Here is a 15,204-nt window from a genome sequence, read left to right as displayed (position 1 = left end):
AGAAGTGTTTTTAACGGATGGACAACGTTAGAACTTGCCTTAATGCTACTTGACAGACCAAGGAGGTAGATAATAGGATAATAATTATCAACATAGATTTAGTGTATACTATCTAATAGGCTAGTATTGATTGGTACGAGGTAATAACTTAGTCAAATATCGAATACAATGCTTAATATTGTAAGGGTTAGTATAGCAACACACGCAGCCGGACCAAGGTGCCGAGTGAAATTTTCTAGATGCAGGAACAAGGATCTAGAAATACATAACTATAACTTTGCATGCAAGATACTAGGAAAGAATTGTTATAGTTAGAATTATCAAGTTAGGAACCTTTGGGGAACACGTAAACCCTAGTTACTTTTATTAACTATTTAAACTCCAACATTTGAATCTGTTAGTTGTCTACATTGATTTAGCTAATTATGTTCATTCATTTAAAAATAGAAACCCCCCTTTTATTGTCTTTCTTTTCCAAGGAAATAAATGACTAAATAATAGTTATAATATATTGAAGTTATGTATTTACTATTTTCCTCGTGGGAACGATCCTAACCTCATTACTTGGGTTCTTTACTTGATACGACCGCTTTACTTCTTATTTGAAAGTAAGTTTGAGCGTATCACTATACAATATAAGCAAATCAACATTCTATCAAGCAATCATCACATATAATATATTTCTCAACATCTCATCATAATAAGTCCCTTAGGACTGTATCCAAACCTAAATAATAACATAAGAAAACCAAAGTTCGTATATTACCCAAACATTATCATTTAACCCGTTTCTTTAAATTAAAAGTTTGAAATATGAATATACATGAGTTCATTATTTTTTTAACATGAAAATCATAAATTAATACAATAATAAACATAGATGAATCATTAGAACACTCTTACAAGAAGACCCATGCATAAAATCAAAGATAGAAAGAATTTTGGTTGGAAAACCCTTTTTGAAATCTTTTGGAAACTACTCCTTGAATGTAAGAGGGTTCAAGGATGGATACCATACCTCAAATATAAGGAAAACCACTATTATTTTATTAAGAAACACTTCCAAAACCATCTCTTCTTGCCCTCCTTGAGTCATAGCTCCAATGGTGACATTGAGAGAGTTTTGTTTAGAGAGGGAGTTTGAATACTTTAAGTGAATGGTCTTGCCTAGGTCTAGGACTTAAAACTAACTTTATATAACTTAATAACACTAAATATATTGAACTATGGTTATAAAATACTTGGGGTGAATTTACACAAAACTACCCAAGTTGGCAGCAATTTCAGCAACTTTTGGAAGTAGTCAATTGACGACCCAAGCTACTGGGCGCCGATGGGTCGATGGCACATCCTGCTGGGCGTCGATGGCTTCAGAGGCTGCATAAAGGGAGGGGATTTAATTACCACTATGTATGGGACGAATCCCCCCCCAAGTCTACGGGGCGCCGATGGGCCTATTCCCAGTAGACTGCCTTGTCGATTGAGTAGTGTTTTAGGCAATTTTCTCCAAGTCTTTGGCCCTACATCTAGGGCACCTTGTGGGTCCTAGGTGGGGTATTGACTGGAAGATAAGCCCCTAAAATAATTTTTATAGGTCTTAGGAACAACTCACATCAATTTCAAGAAAAACGAACACATAAAACTCACTCAAACACAACAAGACGCAAGAACACTTTCTAAGGCATATCATCTGTACGTCATGGATGTTCTTAAACATTTGACCTCCAAACTTAACCAAACTTCACACATTGACTAAGAAAACTAAATTAACTCATTTTAACACAAAACTAAATCAATATAAACTCATGAGTATCTAGTTCACCTTAGTTCGTTTTAAGGCGTGACATTCTCCCCCACTTAGAATAAAATTCGTCCTCGAATGTCACTTAAACTTCAAGAACCACAACGACTAACTTAGAATCATATAACACATATAGTCATGATTCAAACACTCAAAATCATAACATCAACTATCAAGCTGCATCATTTCACACTCACAAACACTTAGCAATATAGGCAACTCTTGCAAAATTCAAAATTTTCAAAACTCACCCTTAAGTATATCCTATGGAGGAACTAGCTTCTCCAACATTAAATATGATCATATGCAACAATTTTTCACACATTGAAACTTTAATTCAAGACAAGAAAATTTTCTTAAGATGCACAATTTTACAGTGAGGTTCACTATAACACTGCCCAACATACTCAAAATTTTCAAAATTCCATTCTTTGAGTAATTCATCAAGATGATATGATTATATGAACTATAAAACTAAATACTCATTTCATAACATAAAAAGAATAATCATAAAGAGTTAAGACTTACCAAGAACATCAAATCCGGATTCGTTATCCTTCCTAGCTCCCATCCCATAGGAAAGGTTCTTCTTTGTAGCATTAGGATCTAGGGAAGCTTGATTGACATATTTCCATATTGCATTGATTTTAGGGCATTACCTCATATTGTGTACCTTATTACCATATGCAATACAACCATCCATTCCGGCAAGACACTTACCCAAATGTTGCTTCCCACAAGTAGGCCACCTAGTTCTCTTACAAGTATGGCCATCACCTTGGGAATATTGTTTTGGAGCTTCTCCTTGTTTCCAATGGAATAATTTTGTTGATAGAACCTCTTCTTAGGCTTTTGGTGACTAGAATCATTCAAGCAAGTCCTCTTACCCTCTTTCCTTTTCTTTGTTGTGCATAGACCATGAGCCTATAAATATCCGTCATTAAGAATCATTGCAGTATGACACTCTTTCTCCACCAAGATAGACACTCCCATCACAAATTTGTTCATCCTAGCCCAAGGGTTGGCTACCATGTTGGGACATACTTAGAGAGGTGGGTGAATTCGAGGGAGTACTCTTGCAAACTAATTCCACCTTGACGAAGGTTCATAAATTCAACCATATTCTCATCCGTCCACTCTAGGGGAAAGAACCTATCTAGGAAAGACTCTTTTAATTCCTCCCATTTAATCGAACCTCTATCTAAGGGTTTCTCAATCCTTCATTAGTCAAAAAGTCTCAAGTCACATCTAGTAGATTCTTGACCATCGGTGTGAGTCGCGACACATCTATTGGCGAGAGGCTATAGGACGATAGAGTTTCCCTTCTTTTCTACTCTTATGTCGTGTCGTAGAGTGAAAGTTATGAGTACTATTTTACTATGATTTTCCTTGTGTTTCTAGGAAGATTAATATGAGGAGGATATCAGTTAAGAGGGTTGAGGAGAATGATGTGAATGAGGAGACTCCTCCTCAAGTTGAGAAAGTTCCTCAAGGTGATCTAGGTGTTCAAGGTGATCAAGTCCATATTGTGGTTGGAGGTAATGATGTTCAATGGTTCCCCTGAAATTGACTAACAGAGAGATTAGAGAGGCTTTGCTTGCCTCAGCCCGAGCCATGACTACTCAGGTGAATTTGAGTATGGAGCCAAGAGTGAATGGTGTGGAGAGAACTATGCCATCTAGATTGATAGATTTTGTGAGGATGAATCCTCCTATCTTTCTTGTATATAAGGTGGGAGTGGATTCCGAAGATTTTATTGATGAGGTGTATAAGATAGTGCATGAAATGAGAGTGACTTCTAGGGAGAAAGCAGAGTTGACTTCGTATAAATTGAAAGATGTTTGTCAAGTGTGGTACACACAATGGAAACTCAATAGGCCGGTTGAGTGGGGTCCAATTGAGTTGGAAGAATTTAAGGAAGCTTTTTTGGAAGGTACTTTCCCCATAATAGAAGGGATTTTAAGGTAGAGGAGTTTGTCAATCTCAAACAAGGCAATATGAATGTTGTGGAATACTCCTTGAAGTTCTCTATGTTGTCCAAATATGCCTAATGCCTTGTGTCTAACCCTAGGAATTAGATGAGTAGGTTTGTGACGGGTTTCGCTTATCTAGTAAAGGAAGAATGTCGTACGTCCATGATACATGATGATATGACCTTAGCTAGATTCATGGTGTACGCCCAATCAATTGAAGAATCCAAATTTAACAAGATAACTAGAAACTTGAGAAAGAGTGGTTTTAGTGATCAGATCAACAAGGTTCAAAAAGAGGGTCAAACTCAAGAAAAACTGCGGAGTGCTAATCTGAAATTTGAGGGAGGAGGTGGTTCTCAAAATGAACAGCCTACATGTGCTACTTGGTTAAAGAGGCACTATGGGAAGTGTCTAGCCAGTACTAGTGGTTGTTTTTGTTGTGAGAAAGATGATCATAAGGTTATATATTGTCCTACCACTGCGTCTAGAGGAAGAGAGGGTAAACAGGTTGCACCTAGTGTTCCAAAGGATGATGTCCAAATAAGAGGTGTTTCTATGCACTCTGGACTAGATGAGAAAAGCGGGATGAGAATGATAATGGTAAGTCCTTGTATTTCTCCTTAGTTTTATGAGTGTCTTCTATGGGGGAGTGTAGTGAGTAAAAGAGTTTTGATTGATTGTTTCATCTTTTCCATTCAACTCAAGCTTGGAAGTAAAAAGTCATAGAAGTACGTTGCATGTGCATTGTGTTTAGGGTCTTGTTGAAATTGAATTTCATTGATTCCTTGTATTGTGCATTCCATGAAGTTATTATTATGTTGTAAGATGTGTATATGTGGTTCTACATTGCATATTAGCATCTTATCATCATGAACTACCTAAAAGATGCATTTTTGATAAATGTAGAAAATTTCAATGTAAAGCTTCCAGGGAAAAATCTACTCGCTATGAAGATTTTGAGATTTGGACTAATTCATTATTTGGTATAAAATTGTTGCAATGTGGTTAGAACTGATGTATATGACCATGATAATTAATATAACAAGAGTTTTTACTATTTGGAATGAAGGATGTGAGTTTTATAGCATGATGATTTTTAGAATTTATTCTCGTGTCTTGTTATATTGTGATGCTCTTGATTATGTGAAATTGATTTTTCTCCTTGATTGTGTCTTCTATAATGTGTTATATGATATGGTCATGAGCTGCTAGTTTAATTTCTATTCTTGAAAATGTTTGGAGAATGGCAAGTGTCATTCGAGGATGAATGTTGTCCATGTGGGAGAGATTATAACACCCCTCAAATGAATTAGGTGAAGCCAGAGCCTAAAATAGTTGTCTTGATAGTATAAAGTCCTAAAATGGTGTATAATGTGGTATTGAGGTAGTGTCTAAAGATTTAGGTTCATTGAAAGTCAAACGTCAAGGGACGATCAAAACGTTTGATGACTAAGTTATATATGTGCCTAATATGTGGTTATATCCTTATAAATGTGTTTCATGAGCTTGTTAGGTAATTATATAAGTAAATATAGTGTTTATAGGTAGTTTTTCAAGTTTCGTGAAGTTGGTTATACATCCAAGAACGTCCATCACGTTCGAAATGTTTGCCTTAAATGACCTTGTGTGTCTAGGCCTGTCATTGAGTTTTACGTGTTTGTTTTAAATGAAATTCATGAACTAGGTCCTTAACTCTTATAAAAACATATTGGGTTAGATACGTCGGGATAATATCCCCAATGACCATCCAAGGGTCCTTGAGGTAGTAACCATGTTGGTGGCCAAGTCTGCTTAAGGTAGTCTCACCTACGGATCGCAGAGGACACCTAGTGGATTGGTCGACGCCCCGTTGGTGGAGGGAGTCATAAGGGACTTAGACTAGGGATATAACCTCCCATTTTCCAGCCTCTAAAACCCTCGATTCAGGACATGATGGTCCATTTGTGGACTTACACCCTGTCAATGATCAAGTCGTTGATTGGGTCTGTCTATTGTGTGCAGTCAATGCTAAGTTAGTGGTGAAGTTGTAAATTCACCCCACATACAAATAAGAGAAAGGTTAGTTTCATAGGGGTATATTGGGTATTTTTAAAAAAATTATAAGCTTTTAACACTTAGAAGATTTCATTCTTCAAAATCAAAAACCCAAATTACCTTAGAAATTCTCTAGAATTCCATTGGAGCCAAAACTCAAGGAAGGGATTGGATTGGAGGTTTGAGTGGAGAATATTCATCAAATTTGTGTATTAGATTCAGTGAGGTATGCTTTTTGATCCTTGAAACTCTATTCATCAAGGAGCCTAACTTCTAAAGAGTTTTACAATGTTTTCAAAGAAGAATTGTCCAATTTCATGATCTATACATGGGTTCTTGCATTAAAAGCTTTTTAGAATTGAATATTGATTGTATTGTTATGAATTCTATGATTTTAACTCAATTAAACTATGAACCCATGTAATTGATGAACCCTAGTTTTGACTACTTTATGGGTTAAGTGATTTAGACTTAATGCTTATGAATTCTAGTGTAGTTTTCTATGGGCTATTGACTCATGTAATAGTTGTATTAAATTGATATCTGCTTTGTCTTAAATTAATAAATATATATTGACCTAGTTTCATTGAATATCATTGTTTATGCATTGAATTATTGGTTATGACCATGGGTAATGGCCTTATGGTATTGAATTGGATGATTTAGCATTGGATTGAAGCGTTAAGGATGGAGTGGTGCTACGCTGCCATAATTCCCTTTATTTTATGTTAATTAGACTTAATTTATGTTGTGATTTGTATGGTCCACTTATGGTGGCGGTGTTATGTGCTTTACTTGCAATTGATGTAGCCTTGTCGGCGTTATTTTATGAATTATGATAATCATGGCCTTGTTGGCACTACTTGAAGTATTACGATGATTTGTTTAGTTTATTTATGTTAAGTATAAGTATTTCTATCTACATGTGATTAAGTGAAAGTATGTGTTCTTTCTATGTATATTAGGAGATCATGTTAGTCTATGACTATGTGCTTATATGTGTAGTTTTAGATGTTGATGCATGATTGTTGCTACATGACAATATGAGTCTATGATGGTTATATTGATGATGTTATGGTAAGGTATAGGATGAAATAAAGATGATAAGGGTCATACCTAAGTGATTCAAAGAATTATATATTTTATGTGAGAAAGTAAAGTATGTTGTGTCTTGTTTTTGTAGACTTGTGTCCCTTTCTTAATACATGTATGAATGATATGTGAATATGAGATGTATTGACTATGTAGGCTTAGTGAGACCTTGTAATGTATGAATGTATGAATGAATGATATGTGAGAACTTAGATGATGTTAAGAAGGTCATGTACGTGGAACCTATAACCTAGTGGAAGGTTATGGATGTTGAAGTCGAGAGTCGTAATGGTGTCCTTCATGTAAATGAATAATGGACTTAGGGTTGATTGGATGGAACAACATCATATCATCCTTAGTAAAGTGATAATGAGATATCTTAGTCGCCATTGAACGGTAGCCTTAGTGGACCGCTCTGGTAGGGTGAATCTGATTGGGTTATGAACTAGATATCGAACCTCTTTCTATGAACCTTTAATGTCAATTACTCTATGAGACCGAAGGCTAGAACCGAGTGATTATGTTACGGGAAGTAGCTCTACTTGAGAAGAAGACTAGGGTACAATGTAGCTATACTTTAGAATGAGACTAGAGTGCATAAAAGTTCTTCATATTCCTTAACCATGTGCCTACATGAGATGTTTCTTAGTTCTACCCTTGGAAAAAAGAACACCCTCATTGGAGTAGGTTAGAACTCCGGATTCCACGTTTAGCTATCATGGTCTATAACGGTTATTGTGTATTCTCATCATGTGTAGTACCTACTAGTACTAGAGAAGTTCTATGAAGCTTCGGTGGGGGTATGAGACGCTATCTAGACATTTCACAATAGTCTTTGAAGGTGTAAGTTAGAGTCCCTGGGTATTTTCCAAGACCATTAGTTGAATGTCCTTATGTGATAGTGATTCTTAAATGAACTAATAAAGGTAATGAATTGAGTAAAGGAAGCTTGTTAAAGGAATAAGTTCTTATCTAGAGCAGTTAAGGGTTTTTAGTTACGGTATGAAGGGGGCATAGGAATTGTCACTTCTTATGTTAACAAGATAAGTCCTAAGAATAAGTCTAGTCAGGGAAGATGGTTGATTATGTGGACATGATCTAAGACTTTTGTAGTCTAAAGTATCATTTAGGTAATCTTTATGAGGTCAATCGTGGAAGTTATATTCTTGTCAGTTAAGTAAGTCTTTTGATAGTCTTTGGAAGGAGAGTGTCACATTATTTATGTGTTGATGTATTAAGTGAGAACGATTCTATCTTAAGTAGTCTATATGATCTCTTAAGTTTGTATACAAGGGATTGTATGGGCGGTCTCTTCACAACTCACTCAAGTGAGACTTAGAATCTCCTTTGGTAAAAGGATCTCATGTTCATGTGATTGGTGTCTTGTAATTGTGTGTTGATCTCATTTTAGATGGTCTTAAGGATCATTTAGGTGTGCCTAGAGAGGTTGCATGGGCGGTCTCTCTTTTTCTTACTTAAGTGAGTCTTAGGATAGCTTTTAGTGGGAAAAGTGCATGCTAGAAAGATTTCTAGATGAAGCTGATAGGATTCACTGTAACCTTAAGGAATAGTCACTTTAAAGTGACAAAGTTCACTGTAAAATTGGCTAAGCTTACTGAAACATTTCCTAAAATGTACTAAATTGCTTAAAAGTTATCTTATATTGTTTCTAAGGTGTTAAATGATGTTCTTATGATTATGTTATAGTATTTAAGTAAAAAAAGATGCACATTTCTAATAAATGTCCATTTTCATGATTTTATGCATTATGTCATACTTATTACATGTGTTTGTACTAATTCGATGCTTTTATCTATTTCTATAGTGATTGGTAGGTGAGTAGTATTTGGGAAGAAAGACTTGGATTGTAGCTTCATTCAAGTGAAGTTAAAGTGTGTCGTTATTTGAATCGAGGCCATAGATGTCTTTTATTTCCTTTATCAAAGTATTGTAATAGACTTAGCAGTATTATGTTCGTATTGTGTATGGGCCGGGCCGTGTGCCAAGGTATCCTCGTGTCTAAGATTTGATGAAATTAGACTTAGTATTTCCGCACTACTTTTCTTATGTTTTATATGTGATGAACGATACAGAAGTGCTTGTACAAGAGATTCGAGAGGTCAAGTACACAAGTTGCACACTGAGAGTGCCATATCTTCTAGGGTATGGTCTTGGGTTGTGACAAGTGACAAATTGATAATGAGCTACTAAGCGTCTACTCTCCAGTAAGTTTGATATGAAAGATCTAGGAGTTGTCAATCTGATATTGGAAATTAAAATTTACAAAACTTCTAACAGTCTAGAATTATCTCAATATCATTATATTCAAAAGGTATGTGAACCTTAATCTTTCTAAGAATAAAGGTGACACTCAGTCTCAATTGGATTATGCTAGAGTTTTGGAAAGTTTGATATATTTCATGAGTTTTACACGACCAGACATAGCATGTGCTTTAAATAAACAGAGTCGATACACAAGTAATCCCATTAAAAATCATTGGTTGTTAATGAAGAGAGTTTTTGGTCACTTAGATGACAATCTAATCTATTCTTTGCATTAAAATACATATCCAGAAGTTCTTGAATGATATATTCATGCAAATTGGATTACTAGGTAAAATGAAACGAAATCCATAAGCTGATATGTTTTCACTATTAGTGGAGGAGCAATATCTCGAAAATCATCCAAACAAACATATATATTTCGCTCTACAATGGAGTGTGAATTCATTGCCTTAGACAAGGAAGGTGAAGAAACTGATGACTCCAAAATTTCATAGGAGATATTTCGTTTTGACCCAAACCAATGGCCCTTATATGTATAGAGTGTGATAGTGAAGATGCAATACGAATGTAATACAGCGAAAGTCTAAGGCGTGTTCTAGAGCCCAACATAGGTTTCAAACAGTTTGAACAATGTTTTAAGGACAATGAATATAAGTCTTTTAGGAATTTTAGGAACCAAAATGTCAAGGAACATCAATGACATCCGGAAACTAGTTCAATGAGGTGCTAGTGTACGTTAGCCTATTGACTAAGTCTTCAAAGTCGCAAAATGATGAATTTAGGTTAAAGGGTGTCTAACATGTATTAGAATTAATTCATAGTCTAAACGTTTAGGTACTACTCCTCAAGGATCAACCAAGGGCCCTTGGGGAAGGCCCTTGCATTTTTGTCGAAGGCTTCCTAAGACAGTTTCCATAACTGACTTGCCATCAACGGATCATGGTTCAATCGACGGGGTATGATTGATTCTGTTGATGGAAACTTAGAATATATGGCAAGGAATGTATTTTAACTAGTCTCTCACCAAAACGACGGACCAATAGGACATAGGGTACTGTGGTCGTCAATCGAACAACATGGCATCGACGTGGTCTCGTCTATGAGACCACTGGTTTTGCTGCACAATTTTAAGTGAGTTAAATTAATTAATTAGGTGGTTATTCAATTAGTTAGGGGTTAATAAAGGTCAAATTAATTTAATTTAAAACCTATATAAAGACCCTAATCTAATTAAGCTAACCCAACTCTCATAAATTCCGAAACACAAATTCTCTTCATTCTCTATTCTTTCTCTCTCCCAAGAAGAAGAACACCATAGATGGTCAAATCAAAGGATGTTCTACGTCTGAAAAACTCAGATTATCCATCAATCTACATAAAATATCACGGTATGAGCTTCCTTTCACCTTTGGGACCTCTTTCCCCAAAGGGTTCCTTCAAATTGATTTTAAAAGAAGAGTTTTCTTGTGGGTCTGTTCCAATCCCGAAATTTATCTTTCAATTTGATTTGTTTATGGTTTATTGGATTGTTGATTAGATTATGATGAATTATGACTATATTACACTACTTATTGATGGATTGGTCTAGTTTGTAGAAAAGGACATTTTCCCTTTAACCATAGGTTGTAATCTTAAATTGAATTATCTAGTATTGATGTAATTGGCTTGGTTAATGTGTGAATTACTATCTGATGATGTTATTCTGCCAATTTATGAATAGATTGATATGAATTGTAGTCCTACCATGCTAGTTCTTGAGTAATTTATCTAGGTTGTGATGTAGATTTTGAACTTGATCTAAGTCTCTAATTGTAAGTTATGAACTATTGATGAATTGGTGTATAATGATTCAATTGGCCTTTTTATTATTTTGATTATTATTGTGTGAGGATATTACACCCATTGTTGCGTTGAGTTAAGCATTGATGGTAAGACCTTTATGATGACATGGTGAAAGAGATTGAGTAAGTCTTGTGATCTCTATTCTTTACTTCAATTATAGTTACTTGTGATTAAGTGATGTTGTTGTATTGAAGTATACCTTGTATTAAGATTGATAGGGTTGGTATAATGTTAAAATTATATGTTTTGACTATGTTTTGTGAGTTGTTGGCTAAGATGTAAATGTTATAAGGATGGTGATGACTTACCAATGTGCCTTATTATGATGTAACTATGTAATGTGCTAACCTCAGTTATATGAGTTGTAATGAAAGGACAATACTCATGAAATTCTTATTGAGCTATGATGATGATCATTATACAAGGGATAGACCTTATGACCTACATTAAGCTATGATGATTAATATAGACATTAAAGACATTTCAAAAGTGACCCTAGATTAGCATCGAGTGAACTAGTGTGAGGAGTGTCCCTTCTCACATAGGGAAGGTAGGATCACTAATATACTCATGAGATTAGAGAATTAAATGCATGTATCATAAAGAGGGTCCTAACTATATCTCCTAGTTATTGAACTATATTGCCCCCATAGAAATACTAGCTAGTGGATCCACATAGTTGCTATGTTTATGTTTTGGTACTACCTTGGCAAGTAGTCCTCCTTCTTTCGGTGTAGGGTTCTATGGCACCAGATTCCACATTGGATCATGTGTTCTATGTCGGTTAAGTCAAGATGTTCCCAAAAGGTAAAATGAACTAAAGGAATGAACTCCAACTAGGATAACCTAAAGGGTTTAGCTTAGTCTAGGTAGAGGTATGGGACTCTACCTAAACATCGCACTAGTTTTCCTTCAAGGAAGTCTTAGGAGGATATTCTTATATATGTATATGGTTGTAATTGTACATGGTATGTATATGATGGTCTTGCACATTAATGATAACACATGATGATTGGTTTCACTTATGAACATGTGTTTGGTCTCCATGGTTAAGGTATGATGATATGTACTCTTAATGCTATACTATGTGAAGTTGGACATTGGTTATGGTTCTTGTTGGTATTACTTGTTTGAGTTAGATTATGGGGATTTGCTTGGTCATTGCACTAGTTGAATTAATGAGGGTCATGAGTAATTGTCTTGCTTTGGTTATGTTGTAATGGACTCTTATTCATACTTGTTGATATTATAGTTTGATGATAGAGTTTTCTTGACTATTTGTTCTATTATGTGATATGTATATTGACTTCACTAGACTTAGTATTGTTGGTCTTTGTATTTCCATGATCTTGACTTAATTTATATATCCTATTTATTATATTGTCTTTTAGAATGTGCATAAGGCTTTTCAAAGGAAATTGCATGCTTTAATGAAATGTCCTTTCCTAGCAAGATTTTACGATGTATCTGCATATGGTCTAATACTTAGTACAACTGGTGTACTAACCGCCTTTTCTCTCTTTTCCCTAACATTTTAGGTTTTGATCGTTAAAGGTCTTTTGAGAACACTTTGAAGGACGACTTGGAATTCTCACTCATTCATGTTGGGTAGGTCCTCACTTTCCGAGGGAAATGTTACTATCAAGCTTTTGATGTTGTTCTAGTAATAAGACTTTTAGTTCTTTCCTTTTCATTTGAGTTGTAAACATTGTATAGCCTATATTTGGCTTTATTACATTAATGTATGGGGTATGTCCAATTGATATACTCTTGTTTTAGATGGTTATGAGATGAAACATCGGCTTTTAAGAATATCTTATATCTTATATATCTATTAGCAATACAAGTAGAAGGTATGTAATCTTCCTATATAAAAAGTCTATGTATACTCGATATGGCTATATTATGTGTGCGCGAGATCTCTATGTAAACCTCGACACTGGTATAGAAAAGCTTCAATTTTTTTGCATTTTTTGACCTATGAATGTAATGATGTAAAATAAGAGGCTATTCTTAAACTTTAAAGAGGACAACGACATTGGTTACGTCTAGGGGTGCCCCCGGAGGTGACAAGGAAAGGTTGGAAGCTTTATGTATAACGAGAAGTCTCTTCACATAAGACGAATACATAACTCTGTTGGACAACTACTCACTAGTACAATTGTCACCATTGATTATGTAAAGTCAAAGGATAATGTGACAAATCCACTTACAAATGTCCTACCTAGACAGCGATTTGGGAGATCATTTATGGGAGTGGGACTATGCCTGAGAACAATTCATCGTGGAGGTAACTCTACGTAGAAGGTTGTAGATCCTACGATCCAGGTTCAAGGAGATAAAAAAAGTCATAGATTACGGTTCAACTTTGTCAAATATTTTTTTTATGGTCCATTCTTATGATAATACAATGTTAAGTAACCACGATAAGGACATAAGGACTTTTAAATTGTGCAGAAGTTAGATATAAACTATATCAAATAGTGTATCAAAAGTATAAAACATTTATAAACCACCTATGTAAGTGTGAATTGTAAGTCGCTACAAGGATAACACAATAAGATTAGTTCTATATACACTTACTAACAAAGCTGTGTTTATGGATAAAATGAACATAGTCATGAGAATAAAAAATATTTCAATAATTGATTTCTTGAACTATGTTGTCAAGGTATACATCAAAGCTCAACGGTTCAAAGATATCAAATCTATCAATTGATCGAGTATATCCGATATATGTTTGCTTCATAAAGTTTAAAGAAAACCTACTTATCCAGATACTATTAACCCTTATTTACAAGACATGCATGTTTTTCAGACATATATTTTGACAATAGTCATTCCCCACCCATGTGGGGATTGTTGGGTTTTAACATAGTGTGAATGGGAAATGAGAAGAGAAAATTTAAAAGTGGTGGAACAAATTTTGGACAAAAAATAAAAAATCATTGAAACGTGGAAATGAAAAGTAATTTCTCCATATTGATAGGAGAAAGGAAATTTCTGTACTTATATTAGGAAACACTTCCTTTAATTTTAAAGGGTTAAGAAGAACATTCCCCCTTGCGCCATCATCGCTCGCTCGATCTTGGATTTGGATTTGTCAAATGTATAAATGATTGATGATATTTTCGGACAAAATTTATTTAATCAATTTAATCAATCTTGTTAGTTGATTTTCTTTCTCTTATAAGTTAATTTTGAATGTTAGTTAAATAATTAAATTAATTATGTGAAAAAAAATTATTTGAAATTCGGGTGTAACGGTCTGAAGGGACCTTTTCCTTTCGAAAAGTCATTACTCTTCCCAAAAGACACGACGGTCTAGCTGATTCTGAACTGATTTCTTTGAACAAACAGGTTCTATTAGACCCTCGAAATGAAATAGGTTGAACTAAAGCTTAGCATGTGTTTCCTTAGTTAATAATGAGTTAAAATGATGTATTTTAGCATTAGAAAATAGTTGGTGAAGTTTGGAAGTCAAACGTCCAAGAACGTCCATGATGTTCGAAAAATGTGGCTTGGAATGTGCTAGTGCGTCCTTGATTTTGGTGAACATTTTTTTGGTATTGTTTGGTGTCTAAAACCAGTGGGGATGACCCTAGTACCTAGAGGGATGTACCAAGGGACAAAATAGTCAAGAACGACTCGTCGGTTACCACCCTAAGAACTTCCAAAGAGGACACAAACGTTGGGCAATGGAGTTGCCTAAGGCAGCATGCAAGGCCAAGAAATGAAGCCTTCCTTGCGTCGTGCAACTGGAACTGAAGTGACCTGTGCATCGCGCCAGTGGCATAAGGCTCACTGCCTCAAAATCTGGAAAATCAAGAATCAGCAGCTCCCTCTGCAACACGCAGCCAAGTCCCAGATTTGACCATGTTGTTTTTAAGTGAAATTAGAATTTTTAAAAGGGTCCAAATGGTGTAGGGTCTTTTGGAAACTTTGGGGATAGTTTGTGGAATTATTTAGGTCATTTTAAACCTCATTTCACCCCCCAATTCGAACCCTAAATATCAAATCAAATTTCTCCAAAACCTTTTCTCGAAAAACCTCCATTTTCAAGAAGCTTCAAGCTCCAATGAAAATGAAAAATATCCTTCACGTTTCTTCACCAAAATTTGTGGGTTTCTTCATATTAAGGTATGGTAATCATCCTTGAACCTTCATTCATTCAAG

The sequence above is a fragment of the Solanum lycopersicum genome, chromosome 7 (genome assembly GCF_036512215.1).
Source record: "Solanum lycopersicum chromosome 7, SLM_r2.1".
In the NCBI taxonomy this organism is placed as follows: domain Eukaryota; kingdom Viridiplantae; phylum Streptophyta; class Magnoliopsida; order Solanales; family Solanaceae; genus Solanum; species Solanum lycopersicum.
The sequence above is the reverse complement of the archived record's forward strand: the minus strand, read 5'-3'. Positions refer to the sequence as shown.